We start from the raw sequence: 13,962 nt of genomic DNA on the forward strand, positions 1-13,962 counted from the left end.
ACCTGCACAGTACACTTAATGCACATGGAGGGAAAACACTCACTCATACCTATAAAATAAAAAATGATAAAGCATTTAAAATATGTACATAAATTAGATGAAATGTTATCATCACTGAATGTTACTTACAAAATGTGGGAGGAACAGAACAGTGATTCCCCTCCCCCCACCCCCCCCCAAGAAAACTCGACGCAGGTCTAGTAACTGTGAGTTGTGTACTCCCTTTCTTAGCTTCATAGCTTTGGACAAGGCGTGTGCCTTCTCTGAACTTCTGCTTTCCCTTCGGTAAAATGAGTATAACACATACCTGGTGAAAGGTAATAGACAGAGTGACATGGGTTAAAATGTGCAAGGTGCACACGGTAAATGACTGGTAGTCTGCCTGTATTATTATAACTATTCTTATTTAAATACATACATCCTTCCAAGGCACTCATTCTTAGCTTCATCAACAATGTCAGGCTGAGGGTCTTGACAGCTTGAGTGACAGGTAAGGCTGACTCTCAGGGTAGGGCCAGAATAAGTGGATTTTTCTTGAAAAATCTCCAATATGTCAAGCCTTAGACCAGAGGTGGGGGTAGGGGAGGGGTATGAGGGGTGAGGTCGTCATCTACAAGAGAGTTTTGTTAACTAAGACCTACAAGGGAGTTTGGTTTCGCTATCTACAAGGCTTGCCTACTTGGAAGGAAGCCTAAAGTTCTTGGGGGACAAGCTGCATAAGGGGTTCTCTGGGGCTCCGTGTGGACAGTCTCTAAGCATGATCTTTCTCAGACTCTCCCAGGCAGCAGAGGTGTGAATCAGGGGTCCTGTAGGTCACTTCTATTCCCATATGAGACTCAAGCTTTCCAACTTCCCTGTTTCCCTGGGCCATTCACGGAATCGAGTCCACTTCTTTCCCCCCTTAATGTGCTTTGGAGTGGGGAAAGGAGGTGATTGTCACTTTTTTTTTCTTCAGCAAGAATGCAGAAAAAGGACACCTTTAGCTACTTAGCCTGCATGGAACTAGGTGTGCTGTTGTAACACTTGAGCTTGCATAGATCTTTAGAGTTTGCTGCTTCAGTCACACCAATTCTGGTGGGGTAAGAATTGCTGTTGTGTTTTGAGGGGACGAGGCTCCAACGTAGCTAAGAAGCTACTTTGACAAGGAACTCCCAAAGGACAATGCAGGTGGGCACAGATGAGGGGCACTTGCCTGCCACTCTGTTTTCTGCCTCTTAGCTAGAAATCAGATACCAGCAGTGCCAGCATCTGTACTGTGACTTCGAGCTTGGAAACAAGGCATAGTGGCAAATCACAAAAACCAAAGAAGACCACAACATTGTGCAATACAAAACTGCCTTTAGGCTTTGTGTGTGTGTGTGTGTGTGTGTGTGTGTGTGTGTGTGTATACATGTGTGTAACACATGATAGTTGTGTCTCTGAGTTTAGTAGCTATATGTACTTTTTAGTTGATTTTCAGTGTTATTTACAATTACATAAACTGCTAATAACCACCATCAGGGACATGGTCCAGCAAGTGATACGACTTTATTCTAACTGTTGACTGGGTGCCATTCTCCCTCCTTTCCTAAGAGGGCTCTACCCCAACCTTTTACATCTAAACCACTAAAAACAGTTGTAAGAATACAGACACACATCTGCAGACCAATGGAATAGCTCGGAGCATGCAGACTATGAGGGAAATTGTACAAAAAGAATCTTTATGTGAAGGAAAAAGTACTTAAATCCAATGCATGAAAATAAAATAGAAATTCAAGCTGATAGAGTTGTGCTTTCTTTTTACCCTGTTTTTAAAATCATCCTAAATTTTATTGGCAACTCCCTGATTTAAACCATCAAGGAACTTTTTTAATGCCGAGCGTCCTGATTTCCTGTCACTGCTTTGTTATCGCGAAGCATACTAATTCAGTGCAGAAACCAGAGTCAAACTGTGGGAATGGGAGTGAAAATTGTCCCATGTTGGCACCAGTCAAACGAAGGGCACTTGGGAATGACTGGTGTGAGCAAAGCCCCTATGGTTCACTCGTGAGACCCGGAGCAGACAGATCCACGTCTCTGAGGATCAACTCTCGTGTATGAAGTGGAGATAGCGTGAGCTTGCCTGGCCCACCTCGGAGGACTGTGGTCAGTGAGACACAACCACGTAGACATGATGGCTCCAGGGCAGACCAAGAATGACACAAACTCCCAGGATGCTTTTCTCTCCCAGCTAAAGTTATAAACTCATGTCCAGACTCCTGGGATTTAGATGGTTTTGTAGAAAATTGTTTGTTCCAGAGAGACAGGAAATGCTGGAGCTTCACACATTTTCCCCATTAAGAAAACAAAACCTGACCCGATGGTTTATTGTGGAGAACAGGAAGTCTGCTTTAGCTTAAGGGTCAGCACCCAAACCCCAACCAGCACTGAGAGGTATTTGACTCTGCCCAGCCTTTCACCCTGGCCGGACTCCAGCTTTGCCAAATCACCCACGTGGCATTCTCCCCGTTGGATTCCCAAGGCCTCACAGACTGCAGAGTCTGTGCCTCACAGAAGAGACCTGACCTCCATCTCTGTATCCACAGGGTGCTAAATCAATGAACAAAGCCAGGACCCATCCCTGTCATTCCTAGGAAAGCATTTCTTATTTAAAAGCTTAGCATTTCATCTAAAAGCTGGGAGAACTACTAACCTAAGCCTTAGAGTAGTTAAAATATGCTCTGAGATTACAGATATTCTTATGGAATTGTAAAATGGTAAGGTCCTTAGGAAAAACTGTGGTCAGCTCAAAAACTAAAGTACAAAATCATAGGTACCTACCTGAACATTGAAAACATATTTGCAAACAAAAACTTGTATGCAAATTTTCATAGCAGTTTTGTTCGTAATAGACAAATGTCAGGAACAACCCAAACGTCCATCAACTGATGAAAGCATACATCTATCTATCCATGTGATAAGATATTATTTAGCAATGAAATGAGTAAAAGACTAAAATCATTAAACACACCATTATATGAAGTATACAGAACAGGCAAACTCACAAGAGCAGCAAGTATGTTAGAGTTGACTGGACCGGATTTCTTGGTTGTTTCTTGGCTACATCTCAGAATCTTCCTGAGACAGTCAAAATATTTTGTAATTAGATAATGGTTGTGACTGTGCAAACTAAACTAACTTAGTAGCATTCAGTGAGGGTGCAGTAAACTAGACCGCTCCATGAGTAAAAAGAAAGGTATTTTAGAGATCAAATTGCCAAGATTATATCTTGGGGTGGGACAGGGGCAGAGAGGAGAGCAACTGGCAGAAAAGCAAGCTGATGTCTGTCAGCAGGGTGGGGTTCTTTGAGCCGCTACAGGCTCTGCAGATTGACTGGGAACTAGATGTCCTTGCCCTAAGTAGTTGACCTTTGGGTGGATTAAGGGAGGTTCCTGGTAACTTAAGGGAAACTCCAGGTAAACAGAAACCCACCTCCAGACTTCTGTTTATCCAATAATAATCCTCCTGTTTACTAGCCCAAAATCCTTCTGTTTAGGATGATTTCACCAGCACTGCCATTTTAGGGTGCTATTTTGGACCTAACAATAAACTGAAATCCATTGGAGTACATTCTTTAAAATGGTAAATTTTGTGTTTTATGTAGCTTATATTAATGTTTAAATGTAAAAACTTAAGTAAATAATTTGGTAATAAAAAGAAGGTTGGGGTAGATGCCACAGAAGCTAAATCACTCAGGTGGAATTATACTTTATTGAATCAACCTTAAAGAAATTAGTTTGCAACTACCTACTCTGATTTGGAAGGCCTCTTCTGTTGAAGCTTTAGTAATGTGTGTTGAAGCTATACCACTCTTCAGTATGTATGTGTGTGTGTGTGTGTGTGTGTGCACGAGAGCATATGTATGTATGCATATGTCCCCAAGGACTCTAAGTCAACATACCACAGACATATTAAGTCATTAAAAAATTAAACTATGACATTTGCAAGGAAATGGATGGATCTGGAAATCTTTATGTTAAGCAAAATAAGCCAGATTCAGAAAGACAAATGCTATACATTTTCTTTAATATGCACAAACTAGACTTAAATTTATATAATTACATATGGAAGAGTGGGGTCTATTTAAGTGGAAAATTTGTGTAGGGTGTGTGTGTGTGTTATGTGTACAGTCTGGTGTGTGTGTGTGTGTGTGTGTGTGTATGTGTGTGTGTGTGTGTGTATGTGTGGAGAAGAAAAGAAGCAGGGAGAGAAAGAGCATCTCATGAGATGAGAGGAAGGGCTCCTAAGGGACTGGTTAATAGAATACATGTGACATGACAGCAGAAGCTGAGTTGAGGTTTAGGGGACAAAAGGGGATCGGCCATAGGCAATGGGCACACAAGGGGGAGCAGAGGAGGAGGGGACAAATGAGAGCCAAGCGTAATGACACAGATACATGAAAAATAGAACACACTGCTTTATATGTACAAAATTATATATTATCTTGTTTGTAATATTAAGAAATTATTTGAATAAATACAATCTCTATTAGTAACTTCATTACCTTCATGGCTCCCACTAGATAATTTATACCCAATGAATGACAAATGAAAGAATATCTATGAGAAAAATTCCCAGTTCAGTTTCCTAACTGACAAAATCTGCTAAGAATCTTTAAGCGAATCCATTTTTGGAAGCAGCAGGAAAACCTGCCTAGCTTCATTACCAAAATCATAATCAACAGGAAAAAAAGAGGGGTGCAGCCAGAATCCAAGTAAACACAAGCCCCTACCCTCAGTCCCCCAAATGTTCAAGTCTTGAGTCTATTCCACAAACACTAGAGCTTGATGGTGAATTACTGGAACCAGAAAATCCCTCACTTAATACTCCCTTCGCCTTCATCAAAGAAAATCCTGAAATAGTTTTAGAGGTTGTCCAAATAAAATTATGTGAATGTCCTTAAATGGTTAAAGTGAATCTACTTCCGGTAAAATATTTAGGAAGAAAAGAGACAATGTTGATCAGGCCACGGCCACTGTATTCTAGAGAACTCTAGTGACCGGCCGGTATTTTCAGGCTCTTGGGACAAGGCTTGCTCTTCAACAGCCCTGGTTCACTCTGTGCCACTGCACTCACCGAAGGCAGAACCACGCCTTTCCTCTTGTATTTTACTTATTTTCAGTGAGATTTTTCAGAAAGATTTGGAAAGACAATATTGAAAGGATTTGATCTGAGCCTGACTCAACTCCAGGAAATAATTCCAAGGACCCAACAACTGTGACTAACAGATGTGTGAACTGGGGCAGGGAACCCAGCTCTCAGTAAGACACCTCAGCGAAATCCTTGATTATAGGGGAGACCCTGAGAGCCAGAGACCCTGAGGGCCAGCCTGAGACAGCCCTGCAGAGAAGGGTCATCCTTGGCTGAGAACCCAGGCATTTGGCTCTCCAGTTATGTTTTCCCACAGGCTCTTCAATCATCTCCTGCCAGAATGTGGTTCATTATGCTATTTCCAAACCATAAGGAATATGCTAAGTAAAAATTTGGAAACCTAATGCAATGAAGGTAACCGTAATGGTTTCCTCCAGGATCATAAATCTTATAAATACCATAAGTGAAGTGGTTTAGTTTTAGTGGCAAGAAAAATAAATAAATACAAGTCAAATCTTCCATGCCACACTGTGGCTCTGATGACTAAAACTAGTTGAGAAATTGAGACTCCTCCCCCTCCCATGAATTTAGCTGTCTCCTTCAGGTGGCAAATTCCCTGGCAGGCACCAGCCTCACTGACTGCCTCTCCTTTTCTGGGTTAAGGGGGAGGACGGAAAGCCAGCCTTGACCTCAAGCTTTGCCAGAACGGAGCCGTATAATTTATAACAGAAGTAAAGAAGATATAATCTGAAAATTGGCTGTATATTTCTTTTTCTAAGACACAAGTGTTCTCTGGAGGCAGCACCACATGGTAAAAGAAGCACAAGTGTTTTGGAGGCAGGGAGGATCAGACTTCATGAGGAGAAATGCAGAGGCCAATTCAGGGTAGAGATTCTTTTTGGCCCAGCAATATCTATTCTGGCCTCTCCCCTCCCTCTCTCTCTCTGTCTCTGTGAGGGTGTGTGTCTCTGCCTCTGTCTCTCTGTCTGTGTTTCTTCCTCTCTCTCTCTCTCTTTCTCTCTCTCTCTCTCTCTCTCTCTCTGGGGGGGGCTCAGAAGAATAGGCAGGGGGTGCATGGGTGCCCACTCACTCAGTGTCCACAAAGGCCAGAAAAGTGTGTCAGGTCCCCTGGATCTGGAATTCCAGGAAGTACTTTTAAACACTGATCTATATCTTTTGCCCTGGATACATTTTAAAGTTGGTTCCTCCAGCATCTGACCCAGTGATACTGATCAATTGATCACAGAGTGACCACTGATGAACGGCTCTGAGAGTAGGCTGCCATATTGCTTCATTGTATTGAATCCAATATTTTGGAAATATAACTTTGAGAACTCATCACCATGTGGTCCTTCCTAGACCTGTGTAGCTGGAAAAGGTGCTGTGGTTACTTTCAAAAGTGTTACAAAGCTAGTGCCAACCTGGGCAATGAAAACCTCTCTGGGTGTCTTCCCTCATATTAAAATCCCCAAAGTCACAGGCTAAGCGGGAATTGTCAAAGGTAGTGGTCGGCATTTGGAAGAAAGCTGCACCGCACGAGCCAGAAAGACATGCTGGGAGGATAGGCAGTACTAAAGAGTTGGCTCAACAGTTAAGAGTGCTTGCTTCCCTCACAGAGGGCCTAGGCTCAGTTCCCAGCATACACCATGGTGATTCAAAACCATATATAACTCTAGGTCTAGAAGAGCAGATGCCTTCTTCTCATGGCAGTAGATTCCTTTAAATGTGTGGTACACAAACACACATACACACACACACACAAAGAGATGTTTGGGGTTAAAGGCTACTTCCTTCCTTCCTCATAGTCTAACTAGTCATTCTAAAATACATACCTCTGACAGAGGCAGTTGATGACAATCTTGACTTTCTTTATTCACCACCAAAAGAGTCTTGGGCAATATACAGAGTTTAAAAGAATTATTACTCTATGTTATACACAACATTATAGTATATCTTACATCAGGTAGGAACCGACAGTGAGATGAAAGATGTGTTAGTAATAGGCCTTTCAGTGGGCTGTCCCTCTATTTCCTAACAGAACGCATTACAAATGGAGTTCTAGCAGCCACCTTAGACCATGCAGCATTCTTGACATTAGAGGCTATAAAGGAGAAATACCACTGAATCCTGCTCTAGTGACATAAAAAACATACAGAGTTGACATATTAAATCAACATTCATTAAGCCAGTCATTCCTTGATTTAGAAGAGTTAAATCTCTATCTAGTAGGTATATAGCTAGATGTCTTTTGCATGAATAATTAATTAAAATTAATTCTTCATTGAAACAGAACTTAAATCACATAATCCACAACATTTTCTTTGGACTAAAAGATAAACGAGATGAAAGGATTATATATTTAACAGAGAGTCCAGGAAGGACAGTGTTCTTTCATTGTGTTACTCTTCTGAGAAACCAAAAGAATAACTCAATTTCTCCTAAAGTCTGATATCTTTTTTTAAAGTTCAATTTTACATTAGCAAATTCTGAAGGAATATAAGCAAAATTACATTTTCCTAACATAATTCTTAGAATCTTAACTGTGAAGGTATGAGGAGACTTATTCCATGTTAAAATGAAAAGATTAAAAGGAATAGAAGTGACTTGATATTTCATGTTATTAACAAAGGCTTTACATATGAAAAACCCTTCAAGACCTGCATTGCAAGAGGCTGGGAGGATTTAGACACGGGGAATGTTCTTTGGGCTTCACAGAACCATTCATTTTCTCCCTTGGGGATTCATCCACCTTTAACAAAGTTGCATTGCCAGTATGTCTGCTATTATTTTAATGAGAAGTGACATAAAAATTATAATTGTCTCCAAAGAAAAGTTACGATTTTAGGGAACATCAAGAGATCTGGGGGTTTTTTCCTTGCATTTCTTTTTGTGTCCAAAATGTCACCTCAGTTTGTGCTTCTAGTCTCAGTTTTATGAAAAGAGAAGAGGTCAGATTTGAAAACTATGGTGCCACTTTCCCCACCAGGTTGGCCCACCAGACAGACACATTTAAAAACCAAGACAGCCTGGACCTCTGGCCGCAGACACATCCCATCTCTCTGGGTCACATGACCCTTTCCTGTAAGAGGCTGCTCTATACCACTGGAGTCCCACCTGGGAGCAGAAATGGCGAATATTCTTGACATCAGACCTTTTGGGCCACTTGGGTCAGTTAAAGTGACAAATACAGAGTAGAGATCATGTTCCCGGAAGAAAAGAGTTCACTGTCTGACTTGAAATACATCTGACAGGATTATTTATTGCCACTGTGAAATTTCTCAAGAAGGCTCTGACCCTCCAGTATTCCTAGAAAAATGCTGTCCCACATGGGCCTCCCATCTTCCCTCTGATCAGCAGCCCTGAGAAGGCCTTTAAGGACCGAATACAATTAGGACCAAAGAACCATCATTTTAAATCTTTAAAACCTGAATATGACTGAAGATCTTTCCAGCTAGAATCATGTTGTTTCTAAAACCATCCTCACTTGAATGGAAAACTTTGAATGGAAAACTTCACAAGGCAAGCATCAACTCCAGGGGTCATCCGAATATCAGAAAGACTTCACTGTTCTTCAGTCTTAGTATGTTTTGAGCGAGCATGGACACATACATGTCATGGTGGGGGGGGGGGGTCAGAGAACAAGCTCACCTTTCTATCTTGTTTAAGACAGCGTCTCTTCAATGGTCAGCACAACACATAGCAGTACAGCTGGCCCATGAGCTTCTGGGAATTCTCCTGCCTCTGACAGCAGCACAGCAGCACTAGAATGGTAGACCCAAGCTACCAAAGCCAGCTTTACATGGGTTCTGGAATTCTAATTGAGATTCTTTGAGCAGCAAGTATTTTCTTAAAGAATCAGCTCACTGGCCCAACCTTCATTTTTATAACCAACCCTTGCATAGAAGGATCCAAAATTAAGAGTAGTAAAAGTAGGCAGGCCATGAACACAGAATTCTCTCACTCCACTCCCATATCTTCAGGTTAAATGTAGCTACTGCACCATTTCATTCCATACGTGGGTATCGAGGGCTACCCTAGACGCAAGAACAGCAGCCCTCCACACGACGTGCCAGCACACAGGAAGCCTTCGGGAAGCCCATACCGTGGCCACCAGTCCTCCTTCTCTCCAGCAGACAAGACTCTGGGAAGAATCACTGAAGGACAAACTCAGAAATTCTTGGAACTATTGCCAAATAGAGACTAAGAAGAGGCGCTGTGGGCTCAGGCTATTCTGAGAAGCCGCGCTTGGTCCAAGTGGGTAAGCCAGGCATGAAGCCCGGGTCTGGGCTCTGGGACCTAGCACAGGAACCAAAAGTTCCAGCTGTCACAGGCATGCCTGCTTCCTGTCTCTGTCTACCGTGTCTCTCAGACTGATTACATTCTTTTAATTTATTTTTTATTGAAATAGAATTACATCACTTCCCCCTTCCTTTATTCACACATACCCTCCTTCCAACTGTCCCCATGCCCACCCTGCACTCCCAAGTTAATAGCTTCTTTCTCCTTGATTATTATTAGTCCATACAAATGTGTATGTGTGTGTGTGTACACGTGTGTGTGCACATGTGTGTATATGTATCTGTTTACATGAATATATATAAATACAATCTGCTTGAGTCTGCTGTTGATATTTGTGTGTATATTACTTCAGAGCTGATTATTTTGCATTGGACAATCAATAAGGTGGCTCATCCCTGAGAAAAGCTAAGTATTCCTCTTTCAAGAGTCACTGTTTCCTTGTCTAAGAAGAAGATCCCATGAAATTTCCCTCTTCCACATTCTTTTTTTTAATATTTAATTTATTTACATTTCAAATGTTATCCTCTTTCCTGCTTTCCCCTCCCCCTGCTTCTATGAGGATATTCCCCCACCCACCCACATTCCCTTACACTGGGGCATCAAGCCTTCAGAGGACCAAGGGCCTCTCCTCCCCACTGATGCCAGACAAGGCCATCCTCTGATACCTATGCAACTGAAGCCATTGGTCCCTCCATGTGTACTCTTAGGTTGGTGGTTTAGTCTCTGAGAGCTCTGAGAGGTCTGGTTGGTTGATAATGTTATTCTTCCTATGGGGTTGCAAACCCCTTCAGCTCCTTCAGTCCTTCCCCTAACTTCTCCATTGGGAACCCTATGCTCAGTCCAATGGTTGACTGCTAGCATTATGTTACCATTGATAGTGTCATGTTTCAGGTCTGGTTCACACATCCATGCCTAGAAAATACTGTTCTGAGGCAGCTTTCCTCATATTCTGGCTCTTACAGTCTTTATGGCCCCTCTCCCACAATATTCCTTGAGCCATAGACAGGAGCAGATGTAGCCATTAGGGCCTGGGCTCCCCAGGATCAAATCGTGTTCCGTTGTGATTTTTCTAGGATGCTTGGATGAGGGGTGGTATCTACCCTTACCCAGGAAAGGTGGCTCACGCACAAAGAGATGGCAGCTTCTATTCTACCAGACGTGCATAAAGATGAGTCCCTGTGTGACGGTAAGCCAGACCCATGGAAGAAACGGTGACATTAGATTCTGTCCAACCACAGGACTGGAGATGCCATTCTAGATAAGGGGGTTCATGGAGGCAATCACTGAGGAAATGAGATTTGGAGTGGACTTTGGAGAAGGAGTAAGAGTTACACGTGGTTGACGGAGAGCAGAGACTTTGAGTAAAGCCTTATAAAGCCGCAGACAAACGTGGGCAATGGGGACACAAGGAGTATAGCAGAGAAGCACACAGCCAGGCAGGGGGACGGGCTGTGATCCCCTGAGTGCTGGAGGGTCCTGATAGGGCCAGATGCTTTTTGTGACCGTAACAGTGTCACACAAAGAAATTTGTGTGCTTGGCACAGATCGACGCTCAGCAAACTCAGGAATAAAAGCTGTAGACTATTGTAAGTCCAGAATTGGCCCATGAAGTCGGGTGTATGCATTCTCCTATTGTGGAAGTGAGAATCTACAAACAACGGACATGGGGTCCAGGGAGCATTGAACCTAGCTCCGGAGGTGTGCGCGCCAGAATTCTATAGCTGAAACAGTAGCCCAACATATTCAGGGATGCAGGAAGTTATCTGGAAGACTCTACGTGTGTGTGCCATCGCACTGTCCCTTTAAGTACAGATACTTTCTCAAGGGCTGGTGATGAGCCTGGATCACGTCACTGAGCACCAGAAAGACAGGAGTGGGTGGTGGAAGCAGCATGCCTAATTTGTTCTTTGAGTCATGGTGATGCCTGGATTTTACAAATCACTGGCAGGGGGTGGGGAAACGTCTTAATATATTCCACATGTACTGACTTACTGACCCTCACCCACAAGAGTCTACCCAAACTCACGACTTAAACACCAGAGCCCTGGCACAGAACAGACAGAGGTCGGATCCCAGCATTTCCCCCTGTTCATGCCTCAGTGAGTTAGTGTCCCCAGACCTAAAAGAGGTAAATAGTGACAGGTAAATGGCTCAGGAGGTTTTTATATGGGGTTTTGCATTGGCATATTAAGAAAACAAAGCTTCCAATACAGATTTAAGAGCAGCGAGTCAGATAATTCTTTGTCGTAGAGAGCATGCCTGTGTGTGGTAGAACTTTCAGCAACACCATTGGCCTCTAAGCACTCAATGCTGGCTGTAAACTCTTCAAAGACTGACAATTAGCTGGGTGGTGATAGCGCCCACCTGTAATCCTAGCACTCTGGGAGGCAGAGGCAGGCAGATTTCTGAGTTCGAGGCCAGCCTGGTCTACAGAGTGAGTTCCAGGACAGCCAGGGCTATACAGAGAAACCCTGTCTTGAAAAAACCAAATCCAAAAAAACAAAACAAAAAAAAAAAAAAAAAAAAAAAACCAAAACAACAAAAAAAGAAAAAAAAAAGACTGACAATTAAAAATATCTTCAGATATTGCCCAGTATGCCCAGTGAGGAAGCGAGATCACTCGCCAGTTAAAACCTACTGAAAATGGTACCTGGCCTGACTAAGCCTCAACCATCAATGTCTCCCCACCACCTGCTGCAAGGAAAGGACTTGTTTATTCTCCCAGTGATCCAATGAAGTAGGCATTCTTCTCCCCAACTTCGTAGATTGAGAGTCAGCATAGTAAATATCTTGCCTAACGTCATCTCTATCCAGTATTCACTCTCCCAGCAAGTTGGGAGACAGGCTCCTCTGTCCATCTGTCTGGAGTTCACACTGCACCTGCTCAGTGAGAAAGGCACTCTCCCTGGAGACACACCCGTGGCACAGCCTTCCCCCATGAGGAAAACAGAAGCACACTCACTAGTCCCCGGGGCCAAGCTATTCCTTCCTCCCTCCCCCCCCACCCCCGTGCTCAGTCTGAAAGCACATGGGTTTTACCCTCCACCCCAGGATAAACCTCAGGCTCTAAGGTTCTAAAGTCCTGCTCAACTCACTAAGTGAGGGTCTACCTCTTAAACTTTGTCTCCCATGAGTGGATCACTCCAAATATGCCCAATTTGTCTCCTTGGGAATGTCCTCTTCCAGGACCGTGTACTTCCACATCTCTGTTTTTGCCTCAAAAAAAAAAACAAAAAACAAAAAAAAAAACAAAAAAAAAAAAAAACAAAAAACAAAAAAAAAAAAAAAAAACACCATAGGCATGACTAGAGAGGAATGCAACATTTGGGTTGACTGATTAATGAATAAAGAATAGCCTTCTTGTATCTCAAACACTGGGGCACGGGCATGTAGAACTAACTAACATACTCCGTGAGATCATGGCAGTTCTTACAGGACTTTAGGGGCCCATATACTGGAGTTGTAATGAGAGCAGAACAAGGAAACTGCTAAAGGGGATCATAACAACTGTATCACTGGGGTATTCCAAGGTTGAAGTGTCTAAGATATGTGAAATAGTTATAACAGTGCCCAGCACATAATGGACACCATTACTAATAATTATGTTTTTCTTGTCTCGGAGTAAGAATTATATTACTTAATTGAAATTTTTTGTTTCAGTAGAAATTTGACAAAGGAACATTCCACAGAAAGATGATAGATAAAATAATCACAGTACAAATTTGAGAGGCAGCAGAGATTATGACTCCCTGACTAGACCACTGAGATAAGAGCTCTTACAAGATCACACAAGATGGAAAGATAATCTGCAAATGGCAGTAGGACGGTGCGGTCCCCAGGTCACAGGCAGAGTAGAAGGAGGAGGTTTCAGAGCAGAGATCTCAGACAGAGCCCAGACAAGTAGCTGCTGAGAAGTGGGGTTTGTGATTTGTGACCTGATACTTCCTGCCCACAACATGGTAGTGGTTGGAACACCAAGGCCCTGGGGTGTCCCCCACCACTATCAGCATGACTTGCAGGGTGCTGAAACAGATGTAAGTGGCTCCTTCTTCCTCACTTTAGCCACCTGAAGACTCAGACAGAGTGCATCCTCACAGAAACTAGGAAATAGACACTTTCAAAAGATAAACTTGCGTGTAACCACACAACCTGTGTCATTTCATAATTCCAAACTTTCATAACCTGGGTTCCCAGGTAGCGCGAGGATGACAGTGCTGGGTGACTTGCTCAACAGTGTTCTAAGGAGGAACCTGAAAGGTTCCCAACTGAATTGAATATGATTTAAAGGTGTGTGTGTGTGTGTGTGTGTGTGTGTGTGTGTGTGTATGTGATGACCTTCTGATATTTCCTATACCTGAGTGCCTTTATCTTCTCAGTCATTGTCTCTTCCTCCTCCTCCTCTTCCTCTTCCTCCTCTTCCTCCTCCTTCTTCATGATAAGGAATCTAGGAATATGTGAGGTTTTTTAATCCCTGCAATTGATTAAAATGCACAGTGACATTTAAAAGCCACTAGTCTTCTGTCCCACACTTATTTCAACACACCTGCTCCCAGG

The 13,962-nt window shown here is 42.9% G+C and overlaps 1 long non-coding RNA gene across 1 annotated transcript in view; it reads right to left on the reverse strand.

The window, feature by feature from the left end:
* The window catches only part of LOC127688460 (uncharacterized), a 113,108-nt gene that overhangs the window by 63,620 nt on the left and 35,526 nt on the right, over positions 1 to 13,962 (reverse strand). The window contains exon 2 of the long non-coding RNA XR_007978702.1: positions 13,763 to 13,852. This is a non-coding gene — a long non-coding RNA (uncharacterized LOC127688460). The remainder of the gene's footprint in view (positions 1 to 13,762; positions 13,853 to 13,962) is intronic.

Source organism: Apodemus sylvaticus, chromosome 1 (assembly GCF_947179515.1).
Source record: "Apodemus sylvaticus chromosome 1, mApoSyl1.1, whole genome shotgun sequence".
Lineage (NCBI taxonomy): Eukaryota > Metazoa > Chordata > Mammalia > Rodentia > Muridae > Apodemus > Apodemus sylvaticus.